This window comes from Delphinapterus leucas, chromosome 7, assembly GCF_059928025.1.
Source record: "Delphinapterus leucas isolate spDelLeu-1000000601 "Yukka" chromosome 7, BTC_Dleu_Yukka2, whole genome shotgun sequence".
NCBI lineage: Eukaryota > Metazoa > Chordata > Mammalia > Artiodactyla > Monodontidae > Delphinapterus > Delphinapterus leucas.
In genome coordinates this window covers 26,902,129-26,918,043 of record NC_143135.1, presented here as the reverse complement: position 1 = coordinate 26,918,043, position 15,915 = coordinate 26,902,129, and positions in this window count along the sequence as shown.

Sequence of the window (15,915 nt, the reverse complement as noted above, 5' to 3'; positions counted from 1 at the left end):
CTCATAGAATGTGGAATCCAGGGCCAGAAGTATAATCAGGATTTTAAAATTTTATTTAATTTTTTATTTTATTTACTTAAAATTAATTGAAATTGTGAAACCTCATGGGGATAGTGTATTGGGCGGTATGGCTTTAGAAGATATAACTCACCTGTGGCTTGCCAAGCCTGAAGACTAGGACCTTTCTAGTGCCTTTTATTTATGCTATCACTCTGTTCTCTGATAACTTTCAACGTTTACTTCCCAGTGACATATACTGAATGCTGATGAATGGACTCTTGCCCTATTCTTTTTCCATGCATGATTGGCTCTGTTTAGGGACTTGAAATCTTAAATGTAACAGGATGCTAATTATTTGGTAGGAAATTATGTAAAATTGTTTTTCTGACATAGTTAATGAGAAAATTTGACTGAAGAGAGTAGTAAATTAATGCTATACTCATTTCCATCTGCTGTTACATACATAAAATATAAGCAAATAATGAATTATATTATTTGAAAATCAGCAATATGTTGTTATGATTAACGTTTATTCAAGCTATGCTATTAAAAACAGGTGAGAGAAAACCACATTTCTCTTAATAAAATAAAGCAACTATTTCCAAAATGTTTACACTTAAGAGTCTCCCTTTCATTAATCAGTAGTCAGGCTTAATAATCAAAGACTTTAACTATCAATTACTCACAACATTGATCAATTAGAACAGAAAATACTAGTCAATCCTTAAGACAGTTGTTTTTCCTCCCCCTAAGAATATGCCTTCAATACTGTTTTAGCTCTTCAAGGGAAAAAAATTTCATATTCTTGTCCATTCACACAAACCTCTCAGGGAGCATTATTGTTTTGCGAGGAGGGGGCGGCAGGCAGGGGGCCCAGGATGTTGACGGAACAGATAGGATGTCAGGTGAAGATAGAATGCTGTGCCCTCTCTAACCAGCTGAAGACTCCGCATGATTGTTTTCTTACAAATAATACCTGTGGGTGTTGAAACTGTTCAGGGAATCTATCAAACACACTCTTTCACTTTGCTGCTGTAACTCTGTAAAATTTATTCTCATTTCAAAAGAGTCATAGGCAATAATACCTTTAGGTGGTTGAGTAATTTAAAAGAAAATTTGTCAGGCCTACTTTCACTTACTTTACCAGAAAAATTCTATACTTATTTAGAGGTTTTAAGATGCAACATTTTCTACTCAGTACGATTAAAATCTCAAAATAAGAGCTCTTCATCTAAAGAGTTGTCTTAAGTTACATGTAAGTTGAGATAATATAATATTAGGATGTTTGAGGATAAAACTTTGAGCAGAAAAGGAAAATAAATTAATGTTACAATCATTTCCATTTTTTACAATTATAGAAGTCATTCACACGTAGATGTATGAGAACAGAAAATACCTAAATAGTATAATATTAGAAAAATGCATTACTAATATATTAATGCCAAATTATTTTTCTTATGGAAATGTGAAGGCCAAGGTCTATAAACTTATAAAACTTATCTATACAAATTGAAAAATAAATGGGAGAATAAAAATAATAACCTTTCCAGATTAACTTTCCTTATTAAGTCATCAATACCTATACTAAGTTTGCTTTATATTAAGTATCATAAAACACTTAAATGCAGCTTTAAAATTTTTTTCTATTATGCAATAGGCATTTTCAGTCACCAGTTCAGAGGGAGAAAGACCTCAGTAATGCTTAGGTTCAAAATGTATTTTCCATATTAGCTCATTCAAAAAATATTATAAAATTAGATAATCTTTTAATTAATCAAGAAAAATAAAGAGATAACTAGTATTTTTTAAAGTGTTTATGTAAAGATGAAGATGTATTTTAAACAATCCACAAATGGAACTTACAGTTAATTAAAATGTTCAAAATCACATAAGCAGGAAAGTCTAGTTTCTTACATAGTTATTTTTAAATTCCAATTTTCACTAAGTTGGCTCTTAATTTTTGAAGGAGTGTTTAATATTTAAAAAGATAATATTTTTAATTGAAAGGTATCCAACTGAGATGTCAATAAAGTTGTTTTTATATAATTGAATTATCTTGTAAAAACGGACAATCTTTAAGTCTAATTTTTTTCCAAAGTGAGTTATTTAATACAGAGTTTTCATGGTTAAAAAAAAAAAAGTTCAATTTTGAGCCAAAACACATATTTAACATTTGGTAGTGTAATTCTAAGAAAATTAGAAAAAAATACAGATTTGAAAATATTTTCCTGACCTGAACAGTTTTATGGAGAATCGAATGAAGATAAATGTGTCATGGATAAAGGATATGTCATGGATAAAGGATGGAAAATAAACAGTATTTCAATATCATTTCTTTTTTATCCCATTGTCAGTTTTTTCTCCCTCTCTGCAATAATTACCTATGCACAAACTCTAGGTGGCAATATTGCACTTACTGTACTTTCAAGAAAATGGTCACAGTCGGTCCCCACATATTCTCTTTATCAACATTTTATGTGCCATGGATCTATAGCCTCTTATTATAAGTGTAATGAAGCAGAAGTTATTGAAGCATTTTATTGATTGCTCAGATCACAAGTTTACTGCCATACTGAATTGCACCTTACTCGCTGAAGCAAACTGCTGACACCTTTTTTAAAAAGTGACAACTACATCTATTTCATGACCAGAAATCCATTTTCATCTCTATCAAGACAAGAATGCAATTTTCACTTCATTTAACTGATGTTAGGCCTTCTCAAAGCATGACACTTAGAAAAAGACCAAGTTTAAGGTCTTAAAATACTTCAAGTAACTAGAATGCAGCTTGGTTTTAGGGGGGAAAAATCAACATCACTCAAATCTATAAACAACCTAATATTCTAAAAAATTACCTATCAGAACCTTCAGTAGTAGTTTTCATCTTGAAACATCTATAACATTGTTTTAATGTTTTTAATAGTAAATTATGTTTATAGATTACAGACTTTGTTCCAAGGTTTCGAAGGACATCAAGAAGTTCAAAACTGGAATATTTTGGGTATTGCTCCAGGAAGGCTAAATCAAGAACAGAGCTCAATTTTTAATATATAGATAAATGGGGATCTGATGTATAGCAAGTGACCACAGTTAACAGTACTGTTTTATATGCTGAAAAGTTGCTAAGAGAGTAGATCTTGAATGTTTTCACCGCAAAAAAATATATATGTTAATTATGTGAGGTGACAGAGGTGTTAACTAATCCTACTGCCGTGATCATGTCACAATACATAAGTGTATAAAATAATCATATTGGATACCTTGAGCTTGCACAATTATATGTCAATTATCTCTCAATAAAGCTAGAAAAAAAAGTAGCTGGTATACTAAGAAAAAAGCATATATAGAAAATGAAATAGAAATGGTTTTTCCTTCAATAATGTTAGGACCAATAAATGATTTTGATTGACCTACAACACAGATCTGAAAAGACAAACTCTCAACACTTCTTTCATGGGAAATTAAAATATTAGATTCCTTAAAGATACTTTTTGCAATAAACAAATTCTGTCAGCACTAAATGTAATTCAAGCACATTTTGAACTGAATTTATTCTGAATAGAATTATATTATTATTATTGCTTTTATATCTAAGTACCAAACTTATTGAAAAGTGTGGGTAAAGTGAACCAACATTAACTTAGGAATTCTTTTAACAAACTATAAGTGCTTTGGTAGAAGTTAGTCTAATGTAATAATAAAATACATTTCAGTTTTAAACTGCAAAACCAATATATGCTGATGTTGGATGGTCATTTCCTCATCTAAATATATGCCCACACAATAAAGTTACAGTACAGTTCCAGTTTAAAAAGTGAAACCTAATCTTTGAAATAGAAAGTGTCTGAGATTTTTAAACCTAATGCATCAAATATGGAACATTAGAATATAATAGCATTCAAAAAAGTACCTTGCCTAAATTACTAAACACAAAGGACCGTATACACCCCAAAAAAATCACTCAGGTAGAAAATTACAATTTTCAACAAACTTCATTAAGTAATGACCTATTACAAATAGCCCAAGTACCTATTTCCAAATTAAAATTACAGAAATAAAACATTTCCCTGCAGTTTCAGACATAAACAGAAATTGACATTTTTTTCAATATACTGCCAAAGTTTAGAAATATCCCAAGAGTTTAAGAAATATTTAAGGATATTTTTCTGTTTATTTTTTTAAAGCTGTCAAACAAGCTAAAATTTAATTTCAAAGTTGATAATTACTTTCAATAGGGATGAAAATTAGGAGTAGTACTAAACATTCCTTCAAATTTTTTCATGTCTTAACTACCACAGGGACTATGATTTTCTTCATAATTAAGATGATGGTTGTTAAGATATTATAGTTAGATACTCATTTCCTTTGTGTCTCCCTGAATTTCAGAAATGACTACGCAAACGACAACAACTGTTAAACCACACTGTGTACCACTTTAAAGGATCAAAACTGTGTGTTTATGAGTTCTTTTAAAAACTGTATTTTAAAAGAAGAGTGCTATGCCTTCACTATGTAAAAGTCTCCAGGAATTTTGTTGCTTGGGGGAAAAAAATTCAAAGGAGTATCAAAATTGGGAAGACATTTCCAGAAATATCTATTTCTCAAAAATCAGGTTCGTACTTAAGATCAGCCGTTCCAAATCATTATTTATATGGCCTCCTGGCACAGCTCCATGGACTTTTACGGATCTCTACAGTGTTGCTGAACAGACTGACATATATTTTGTTTACTGACAGCGACTAAAAGCTCTATGGAGGATCATAAATAAAGAAGATCATGTTTAAAAATCACTAATATCATTTTAAAAGGTAGTGCAGGGCTGTGTTTTGGCCTCTGTTTAGCTGTGTTAGGCCTATGAATGACAGCTTCCCTGCTTGAAGCACACAGAAAGCACAGCCTTCCTCATTCACTGACAGGACTGTGGCCTTTTCACACGTTCCCTCCACAGCAGTGTTTGTCCCCAAACACTGGAACTCCACACAATGGCATTCCTACTTCAACACCCCACCATCAGCACCACCACATAACAAGAATGCTAATGAGATGGAACGGCCCTGTCGCTGAAAGTGTTAACTGCATTTCATAGGAAAGCATTTACATGACTTCAAAGATTACCAATTAAATAGATTCTGCTTAGCTCTGAGCAATTTCTAAAATGTTTCCACTTTTAAGGAACTAAATGTGATAAATGTAAGACTAAGTGACTTTATGCTGTCCTAAATATAATATCTCATTTTATATACACGAATCAGTATATTTTTAAGACCATATTAATGTAGTGGGCTTAATTCAGTTGCATGCTTGTAATAGACAAGTTAAAGTTAAAAACTGAAAAGTGAGTAAGTTCGTAAACATAAAGCCGGTAGTTCTGACTCTTCTTTTAAAGCTCTGTTATCACGATTTATTTAAAAGAAATTTCCTTGGGGAATTCCAAACCATCAATTTAAAGTCGACAATCTTTTGACAGAATCCTAGTAAAACAATGTTGTTGTCTTTATATATGATCTCAGAAGTGGAATAAATGGAAATGATATCAAGAGGTCATATAATTCTATAATTTATAAGCTTAGGCTTGTTAAGGAAATAGGAATGATCATCCGTCTCCATTTTACCAAACACAATCTTATATAAAACTAAACAGAAAAGGCTATCCCTAAGGTCAAATGAAGTAAATGCAGTTCAAATAAAGTTCATTAATGCTAAGAGGAATATTTGCTAAGAAATCTTACTCACAAATAAAGCTACTTCCAGGCTTAACACTTAACCACTGGTGACCCGATAATGGTACCACTTCAGTGACTTTTATGAACATTGCAGATAATTTTAAATTGTTGTGATATAACAATACAAAAGAAAAGAGACTCAAGGATACATATAATTGGGCGTACCTAAAAGAAATAGGAACTTGCATGGAAATGCATAATAGGCATATTTTTTTTCTTCAATTTTGTATTTTAAAATAAAACTTAACCATGTATCATATTAAAACTGTCGACTGAAAAACTTTAATTTATTATAAGTGAGCAAAATAAAAAGGTTTAGTTAGAAATGGCAAAGAGCCTAGATTCTTAAAATATTCCTAATTTGGCATAATGTTGAAAGTCATAATGTTGATGATATAGACAATCAGATGCTCAGACATTCAGAGACGCTAAAAATGTTAATTTTGTTCACATTTAATATTTCTTTTAATAAGATGTATTTCTCATCAATTTTGAGGCATAAAGAAAATTTTTAAACTAAAGCAGTAATTCTTAAAGCATTTTCTTCTCACAATACAAGGAACTTTTCAGTCCAGTACAATTGTTTATATCTATTTAAACTTTTAAATGTTTAGAACAATGGAAGAAAAACCAAACATGCCACAACTACTTTCTGAGCTATTTATTATCTCTAACACCCTCATTTTAAATGAAACTTACGTTTCTTTTTTTTTAGATTTGATTTAAATTGTTCAAATTTTTTTAGATTTGATTTAAACAATACTTTTCTTGCATTGGAGAATCGTCTCATGTTTTCTTAACATTAAATAATTTTAAACTGTCAAATTAGTAGAATCAAGCCATTTAATAACAAATAAATGACTGTAATTAAATTGGTCATAATGCATAGTATAATATCATTGTGTCCTAAAAGTTAAATATTTCTGTTAAAATAACTTAATCTGAATACAAAAAAATATGTTTTACACCAGTTTTTATATATGATATTAGCTTAATAAAGAATATTAAAAATAAGTTTGGATTTTTATTTTTTCATATTTATTATTATAAATAGCCTTATCTATGATAATAATCCCATTTCTGGATACACTGACATAATTAACTTGGAAACTAACCACTTTTTGAGAACGAAAGTTTCGCACGGGGAGATGTTTCTTGCTAGTTCTGGATACCTTAGTTCAAGAATTACTTCTAGTCAATACAAGTTGTTCTTTTCCTAACCAGACAGCAGGAGGTGCTGTGTGAACACTGAGACTGAATCCCATTCCCACCTCCCCTCCCCCTGCATACAGAGAATAATAGCATGATGCTTTCAAAATATTCATTTTTCAGCAGCCTGTGGTCTGAGATAATGAGCCCTTTTCTAAACTGGAAACTCCCAGTTAGAAATGTAAAACCTAGCCCTTATTTAATGTGGTAAAATGTATGCTTACCTTCTTAAGATCAAGTGCAAAGAGGATTCTAAAATTGTGGCAACTTCATTTTTATTTTATAAACAGCATCAATCATTCTGCTTTACAATATGAATTCTACTTTAAGATAAATCAAAGTCCCTATAAGTGGTAACATAAATATCAAAGTTTTCACATACATTCCCCCTTCTCCCCCATCACATACAGACTCTCTCTCTCTCCCTCTCTTTCTCTTTCTCTTTCGGTCTCACAGTTATGGAATAGAAACTTACAAATTAAAGGACAAAATCTAGTTTAAACAAATTCAAATACATTAATTCTATTCTTATACTTTCAGATCCGGAAACATACAAGTTAAATAAGTATAAATGAAATAAGTTGCTCTTGACATGAAGTTAATTCACAATTTCATTTCCCAGAATATGATTGGTTATATTTTAGCCCATCTTCTACAATAGCAAGTCTAATTTCATACTGGAAAAAAAAATAGAAGGGTGAACATTTAAAGCTTCGGATGCTTTAGGAGCTATTCATTTTCTTATTTAAAGTAACTGTCTATAGAATTTCCACATAAGGAGCTGCCTTCGCTTTGCACAGTATGCAGCAAGAAAAGATGAGACATATAACATCTCACAGCAAAAGATAGATACAATTAGCCCCATTATTGTTGGCTTTGAGATTACAGAAGAAGCATTTTGGCTCCCAAACGGGCACTGAGCTCACGAAATACATGTCACAGTTCTTTTATGACATGATGCCAATCATTGTCTCTATACAACCAAGTACATTTTAAAACATACAATAAAGCAGTTTTTAAAGAGGCAGGACTCACCTGTTTATAATATTTTTTTGCAGACTTTAATCGTTGGTACAAGGCCAAAAGAACTCCTTGGATGTACATCTTAGCTCCTGAGGGGCTGAAACCTTCTCCCTTAGAGACCCAAACTGGTCCCCGCAAAGGTGTGATGGAATTTTGCAGGCATTTTTCAAGCAGAGGAACTATATGAGAAAATAAGGGAAAATAAATTCTTTTGACCCAAACGAGATACACTGCCTGGAACACAGCCCCAGTACCAGAGCTAACTCTTAACATCTATTATTTATATGTGACCTGGGTTAAGTCATAAAGAGGCAATTCCTGCATTACTAGTGGCCACCATGAAAGATGTATTTATATTGAGACACCCCCCATGCAAGACTCGTAAGCTTTGTGAGCACACCTGAATAGTTCTGAAGTGTGCCTAACTAGCTCCACAGTGTCATGGTGTGCACTGATTGCCTTATCTTCTCATTTATCACAGATGAGTTGGAACCAACCTTGCTGAAATCTACTTGCATTGTCCTGATAAAATTGTATGATCCATGTTGTTTCTGTATATAGCTTCCCGTAGAGGGGTCTATATACCTAAAACATCACATCTGGGAATTATTCATAAAACATAATCCCCACCTTTATAAGCCATCCTATTCAAGTCTTTTCACTGCCATCACTTAAATAACCCATAAAACAGGGTGGCAAGGCTGTTTAAAAATAAGGGGGAGAATCTTAAGCAAGCATTTACCATACCTTTTTGTTTTTAAGCTTCTGGGGTATAAACTAGTCAAAGATTTAGGGATGCTATTCCAGTACGCATTTTGTAAGCAGAAGATATTTACCTGTGGGCCTGTATTGCAACATCCATATGGACTTGACAGACATGTTTATACACTTTTTCACACGATTAGCTTATAAAGTCTTTCTAGTGTAAAATAGTCAAATAACATGGCAGCTAGCTAACACTTTTCAAGGTTTAATTTCCCTCTGAAATGCCAGAAATAAAGAAATTTTTAAAATCTTAAGCACATTTGGGCACCCAGAAAAATGAAAGGATGTCATTTTTTTTAAACTTTGTCTTTAAGTGTATACATGTGACACAACATAAACATACAAAATAACTATATGGCTTGGCGACCTTATTCTAATATATACATCTACTGGAAAAGAAATTAGATAGATCACCAGCGAAGAAAATACGTCCGTGTCATTGGTTATGTTATATGTTGCATATTTTATGCAGAGAGGCCTAGCGTAGCAATCTGGAAATTGAATTACAATTAGGTTCAGCTGAGCTGCTGAGCCGCTGAGTTATGCAAATGGCCTTTGCTACTGGTATTCTGCTGATTTTTGTTCTTAGTAAAAAAGTATGCGTTTTATGGCACTAAGTTCTACAACTCTCTACCAAAGCACAATTTAAATTCTTTCTAACATATTCATCACTAAGGAAAACATTGGAAATAGAGTTTAAGATTTTCTAAGAGTACTGTAAGTAAAGTTAAAAGGAAATCATGACCCAGTGATTATTTAGACATCTTCAGATGTGTGCATGAAATTCACTCACCAGACTGAGAAACTAATTCCTAAAATTCACATATCGAAACTATTCTTACATTCCTGGAGCAATAGCTATTCTCTATAAGTTTTATCACAACAGATATCTCAAACGTTTAAAAAATATTAGGTCACATACAGTACTAAAGAAATAAAAAGAGAAGTAAACTTATTTTTAGAATTATAACTCTTTAATATTGAAAAAATGTATAATATAAATCAATTTTGCTTATAATGTTTCCTAAAGAAACCTAGTTTAAGAATCAATAGTGCTTTTAGCTAGCTACAACATTCATGTGTTACTATGTGTTGAATTTTAATTTGTAAACTTTTAATCGGTACACTCATTGAACTTAGTACAGTTTTTATACATGGAAAGGCATCACATAAACAGCTGTTAAACTGAAAAACAATTAAGTAAGTTGAGAAGTAAGTAATAAACTTGAATGATTTACATCCAAGATTTAATCTTGAATTTAAACCTAAGAACATTTTATCAGATTCTCTAGTCTTACAGCTTTATTTATCTATGCTTGTCACAAAGTAACTTTCAAATTCTTTATGCCAGCCCAAAGGATTCCAGAAAAGAATTTCATAGATTTTCTAACACAAAACTCTACTCTTTTTCAGGGTTTGTACCTTCCATAAGAATTTAAGAAAAAAGACAGCTTAGGGAAAAAAATACAAATTATATCAAAACACAAGCAGTGTCAGAGTTGATATAGGATGGAAAACAGCTCCCATGCTCCACATGATTTATGTAATTAGGAATACTATGGAAACCAGAAACAGCAAAGCAAAGAAAGCAGTATTCACAAGCAGGTTTTATAAGGGACTTCAGAATCTGCTCTGAACTTGTTGAATAATCTGTTCAGTATTCCAGAATCTCCCTGCTGGAAGCAGGGTCCTCATTATAACCACAAGAGCGCTAATAAAGGTTAGCCTCTGAACTAGGGATTAGAAGGCTCTTTCTTTTTGGAAGCTGCAAACTAGTAACTTTGATGATCTTCTTGAAAAGGAAGACAAAGCACACTCCAAGAACAAACAATGTTTCCACTAACTAGGAAGGTACAGAAAACATAAGAAAATGATACGCCTAAGCACTTAGAAAGGAAGTATAAATAAGCTTAATATATTTGAAAAATAAAACTTATTAATCAGTTCAAATTAAAGAACTCTCCCTAAAAAAGAAGACTTGGCCTAAGATGATAGTTTTGAAATATAATAGAATAATTGATTTTTTAAAAAAGAGAAGTCAGTTGACTTTTCAACCTCAACCATAGATTTTAACGAGTGAGAATTATTTTTTAAGCATTTTAGTGGTTGTTCATAATATTCTATACTAAAAACTCGTAAGTGTTCTTAACCAATGGTTTTATCTCTTTTATGTTGAGTTCTCCTTTTTCTGTTTCTGAAGCAAAACTTCATTCTGTTAAAGAAGACTACTGCGTATAGATGTGCAAGAAATAAGGGCAATGGTTTAGCAAGGACAATAGACACTTTTCAACATTGGAAAGAGCATAATCCTACATGTTGCTATGAGCTAGCAAAGCCCATTATAGACACTCAATGAAAAAATTATGTCTTTTCCAGGGAATGAACCCTGGGATATTATTTTGTGTGTAAACCATGAGCTTCTCTTTCAAACTGCTACTCAGAAATATAGCCTCATTCAAGAGGTTAGCTGGCTCCGATTACCTTATGTTTCTTTAATTTTTGTGTGCATAGCTACACATAGCATTTCTTCTGTGTTTGAGGCCTTTATTACAGGTGTTCTACCTATTGGCTCTTATTTACAGAATTTTGCTTTCCTGTAATTTCAATATTTTCTTTAAGCAAGTCCTCAACATTTTCATTAGATAAGTGATTTGGAAATTAATCATTCCTTAAATCTATCAATATGCATAAATCAGTCCAATGTGATCATTCCATGGGGATCACTTCCATCACTGGAAAGGTGAAGTTATATGGATGATAGCTTTTTATCCATTTTGTTTATTCTCAAGTCATGACTATAGGGCAAATTGAAATTAATCCAATGGTTTCAGTGGGTTTCGAGTTAAGACTGAGGATGTTGGGTAAATAGATCATGTGGCCAAAAGGAGTAACTTTACTGGACATAGCTAGTACTGAGCATTATGGGTAAATAGATCATATGATTAAAAGTAGTAGCTATATTAACTTCATAACTATCAACTGATACTTCTCTCACTCATGCTGTTCTATTTCCCTTGCATGTCTTCACCCTTTCTTTCCACCTGTTAATATATTCTTGTCCTTCAAGGCTCATATCAATTGTCACTTCCAAAATATCCCAAGTTGTTTAGGCAGAATTAATTGTTCCATCCTCTATGTTTCCCAGAGTATTGTTTATACTTTTATTTTTCTCTTATTGATTTGTATTAATCCTTATCTTCTCCACTCCCACTTCCATCCTTCAGTAAATCACAAAACCTTTGGGGTTAGAGGGCATGGTGTTTTTTAGTTTGGTAAAAGCAGTGCCCAATAAATGTCTACTGGATAAATAAACAGTACTTTTGGAAATACTGTGGGCAGTCTTTTAGGTAAGTTTTAAGACCATGAGTACAACTATACACAATCACTTAGAATCTGTAACTTTCTGTGACCAAATGAAAATTTGATCAAAATTTGATAAATAAATATGAATGTACCAGAATTTTGAAGCACATTTAGGGTATGTACAATAGTTTTGTTTTAATCTTCCTTATAAAATTATCTTGAACACTAAAGGAGACAATAAATATAAAAGGAAAACAATACGATTTGGCAACGAAGCATTAACTAGCCAGGAGAAGACCAGAGCTGGGTATTTTAAAAGTCTTGGAAAATCCTTATGTGCTTTATCCTAAATCATGCTACTCTGGGAAAAGGCACACAATCAAACGTAAATAACAGAGCAATAATATTAGATTAAGGTCAAAGTAGCTATTTTAAATAATAAAGGTAATTCCTTCTAAGAACTCCAAACACAATGAGTTCAAAAGCTAATCATAAGACAAACTGTTCAGTCTTCAAGAGGACCTTATACTAAAACCACTTCATCACTGATAAGAAGCTTGAACTTGGATTCGTGATGGGTGCAGCACAAGAATTTTTGACAAGGAGCCATAAGTTCCTCTAAAGAGAAACCTAATAGGACTTACCAAGAAGATATAGACTGGAATGTCCTGTCAAGTTCTATACCTAGTGAATGTATATCTCTCTCCAAAAGCAACACCTGACATTTAAAGAGACACTTGGCATGCTGCATTTGAATCTACTGTGGAAAGCTAAAAATAGGATTTTTTAATCAATATATTTTTCAAGCACTGGAAATTATCAAAAGCTTTAATAACCTGCTTCCAATTAAAAATTAAAATTCATGCCAATTAAGTATCCAGAATCATAATTTACATAATACTGTAATTTTCACATGTCAGTCAGAGGACATGAGACTACGAAAAAAAGGCACTGCCCAGAGCATAATTACCTATACAGAAACTTCTATATGCTCTTTGGCAGAAAATTTCAGGTCGCAAGTCTCAAAAATACTCAGCTATTGTTAGCAGGACATCATGTGGAAAGTTCCCACCGATTCAATTGAATTTTTTTTTTAATGAAGTTGATCTAAAAAGTCTTTTTGTATGATACAAGGTGAGTTCTTAAAAGATACTTAGAATTGACGGCTTCCCATCCAGGAAGTAGGCCTGGAGGGAGTTTGAGCTAGTGCCAAGGTGTGTATATGTTTTACTGTTCCTTATCCAGCTTTAGGTAGTAGCTGGAAAGCTCCCAGTCCGGGAGCAACCAGCAGGCGCCACTCAAAAGCATGGTCTACTGGGAAGAATGAATGATGGAGAGCATACTGTTTCCTATGTTGCTTGATTTATATCAGTATATTTTTATCCAAACAAAGCTAAACTAACAGCTGCTGTGTACTTTTGTTTACATGCTATATGTCAAATCCTATTGTCCCTAAAGTACTTATGAGAAAAGATTTAGCAGTCGTTTTCTTAAATACTGATGCCTACCCAAATTTGGATTTTCCTCCACTGAACAAAATGACAAGCACATGATTGCTACAGTTAGAGCAGTCTTTCACAGCTGCTTTAGTTTTTCAGTGATCCTATTAAACTGACGGCATATTGCCTGTGGGGTCTACAGTGTTTGAATACTGTTGTAAGCGACACTGATTTGTACGATAGGATCAAGCAGAAAAGGGATGCACTGGGGGGAAGAATTTCATAGGTCATACTGTTTTTACCTGGGTAAAATTTAATTCAGACATTGTGACCTTTACAGAACACCTGTTTATTTTAATTGCTGATATGTGGGTGGACGTTGACATTGGGGCTTGGAAGTATGAAATCTTAGGAAGTCTCCTCCGTTTTGAAAATGCAGCCTGAGTCATGTCTTTTCTTAAACTGAACGAAGTAGCTGTGCATTAAATATTCTGGCACATCTGCTTGAGCAAGTGGACCGAAATGGTGTGAATTGTTAATGCCTTGCTGCTTTGGTTCACGGCTTGTGATTGATCATTTGTAACTATATCTACTCCTTGTTCCATGAAATCAAGTATGGAGTAATGGGTTCATCAGATTTTGGGGTTAAATTGAGAGTGAAGAGGTACTGTGTGTGGAAATAAGAGTTGCCATGTTCAGGGCTGGCCTTGTAACAGCATGGAATCTAAAGGCGATATTCAAAACCACTTCACTCATCATACGCTTACTGATTCTGAATAGGGCCCATTTGCAGGGGACATTTGGTAGTTTTCCAATACGCTTTATGCCTCTTTCTACTTCCACCACCATGCACATCTTTTTTTCATACACCCCCAGTAGCACATTGGTAGAACAGGTCAGCATACACAATTCATTTATTTAAATAACTTGATTTATACAAGCAGAAGTAAGCTGGGATTCTATTGTCTGAGTCTTGCTTTTTCCCTCAAGAAAAATAATAGTGTATGTGTCTTTGAAAATACAAGTATTTTGTGGACTCAATTTCTTGGGCATCTAAAATATTTGATATTTAGTAATAATGTAAAATAACAATTGAACTGATATGTGTACAACTTTAAGGTTACGTAAAGAAATGTTGAGAATTAACTATAATCTAATCTATTTTCATATGGCTATGGGCTATACCAATACATAATAATTGAATATATATATGACCTGCTTTTGTAAACTTTAAAGCTCTATACAAAAATTTAAAGTATTACCTTAGAATTAGTTTTAGGAAGTACAATGCATGGAACTTAATAAATAAAATCAACAAAAATTAGAAGTAAAGACCTCTGGAAATGTCATTATATAATTGCTTGCTGTTAATAACTGACACTTTTTAGACATTATTATTTTTAATTTTTATTACTATTCAGAAAAGCTTAATCCAAATGGTGTTAACTGAGGCACCAATTAACTTTTGACCCAGTAGGAAAAGATGCAATAAAAAAATAGTAAAACTAGGACAAAACCAAATACACGAAGCACTTACATACATAAGTAACATTCAAAAGCAAGCTAATTGTAAAATGTCTCAAAATTCTACTATTACATTATAAAGTCACAACTAATATAAATCTAAAAAATGTAGCTGGATCCTTTTTCTTTTTCAGTCTCAGAAGAAGGAATAGTAATAATAATACCTGGCACATACATACCTAATTCAGAGAGAACTAGGCGTCAGATAATGTGGGTAAAGCTGTTTTAGTCTCCTTGGCTGTAAATCCTAGGTCAACATATTACTTACATTTAAATATTTTACTTAGGATGTAAAATATATATATGTCATGAAAATTTTATATTTTAAATGTGATAAAAGACTGAAAAGTCTTAATAGTTACAGTAATTACAATGGAAGTTTCCCTTTTGACATTTCTCCATGTTTGTTTCACAAAAGTTTAATCTTCTATAAAAAGCACTTTATATATTTTTGTCTGTTATTCCACCTCTCTTCTAAAAACGCTAAGGAGGAAGAAAACCAACCTCTGCTGAGTCATGTTTTTTTACATGGAGAGCTTTGTAAACAATTGTTTTATGAGTAGTAACAGTTAGACTGTTTTCATTGGCAATTATACTTGTTACAATGTTTTTTATAATGAACTTCTAGGATCTTGGAAAATCATTAGGGTTAGAGAAAGATTTTTGGTGTTAAAAGTTCAGACTCAGAAGTATGAGATATAAAAAGTAGAAGCTAAAAAGATAAACTTAAGGAGAAGAGGGAAAAAGCAAGGACTTGGTTAAAAAATTACATAAATACTGAAGCAAGTTTAGCCCAACAAAACCTAGGGGTGATGATCATATATTCATGAATGTAAAAGAGAGTCTATGTTTTAAAGACTTCAAAAGGGAGTTTTTGACATATAAAGAGTCTATGAGCAGATTAGACTGCTTTGTGAATGTTCATATCA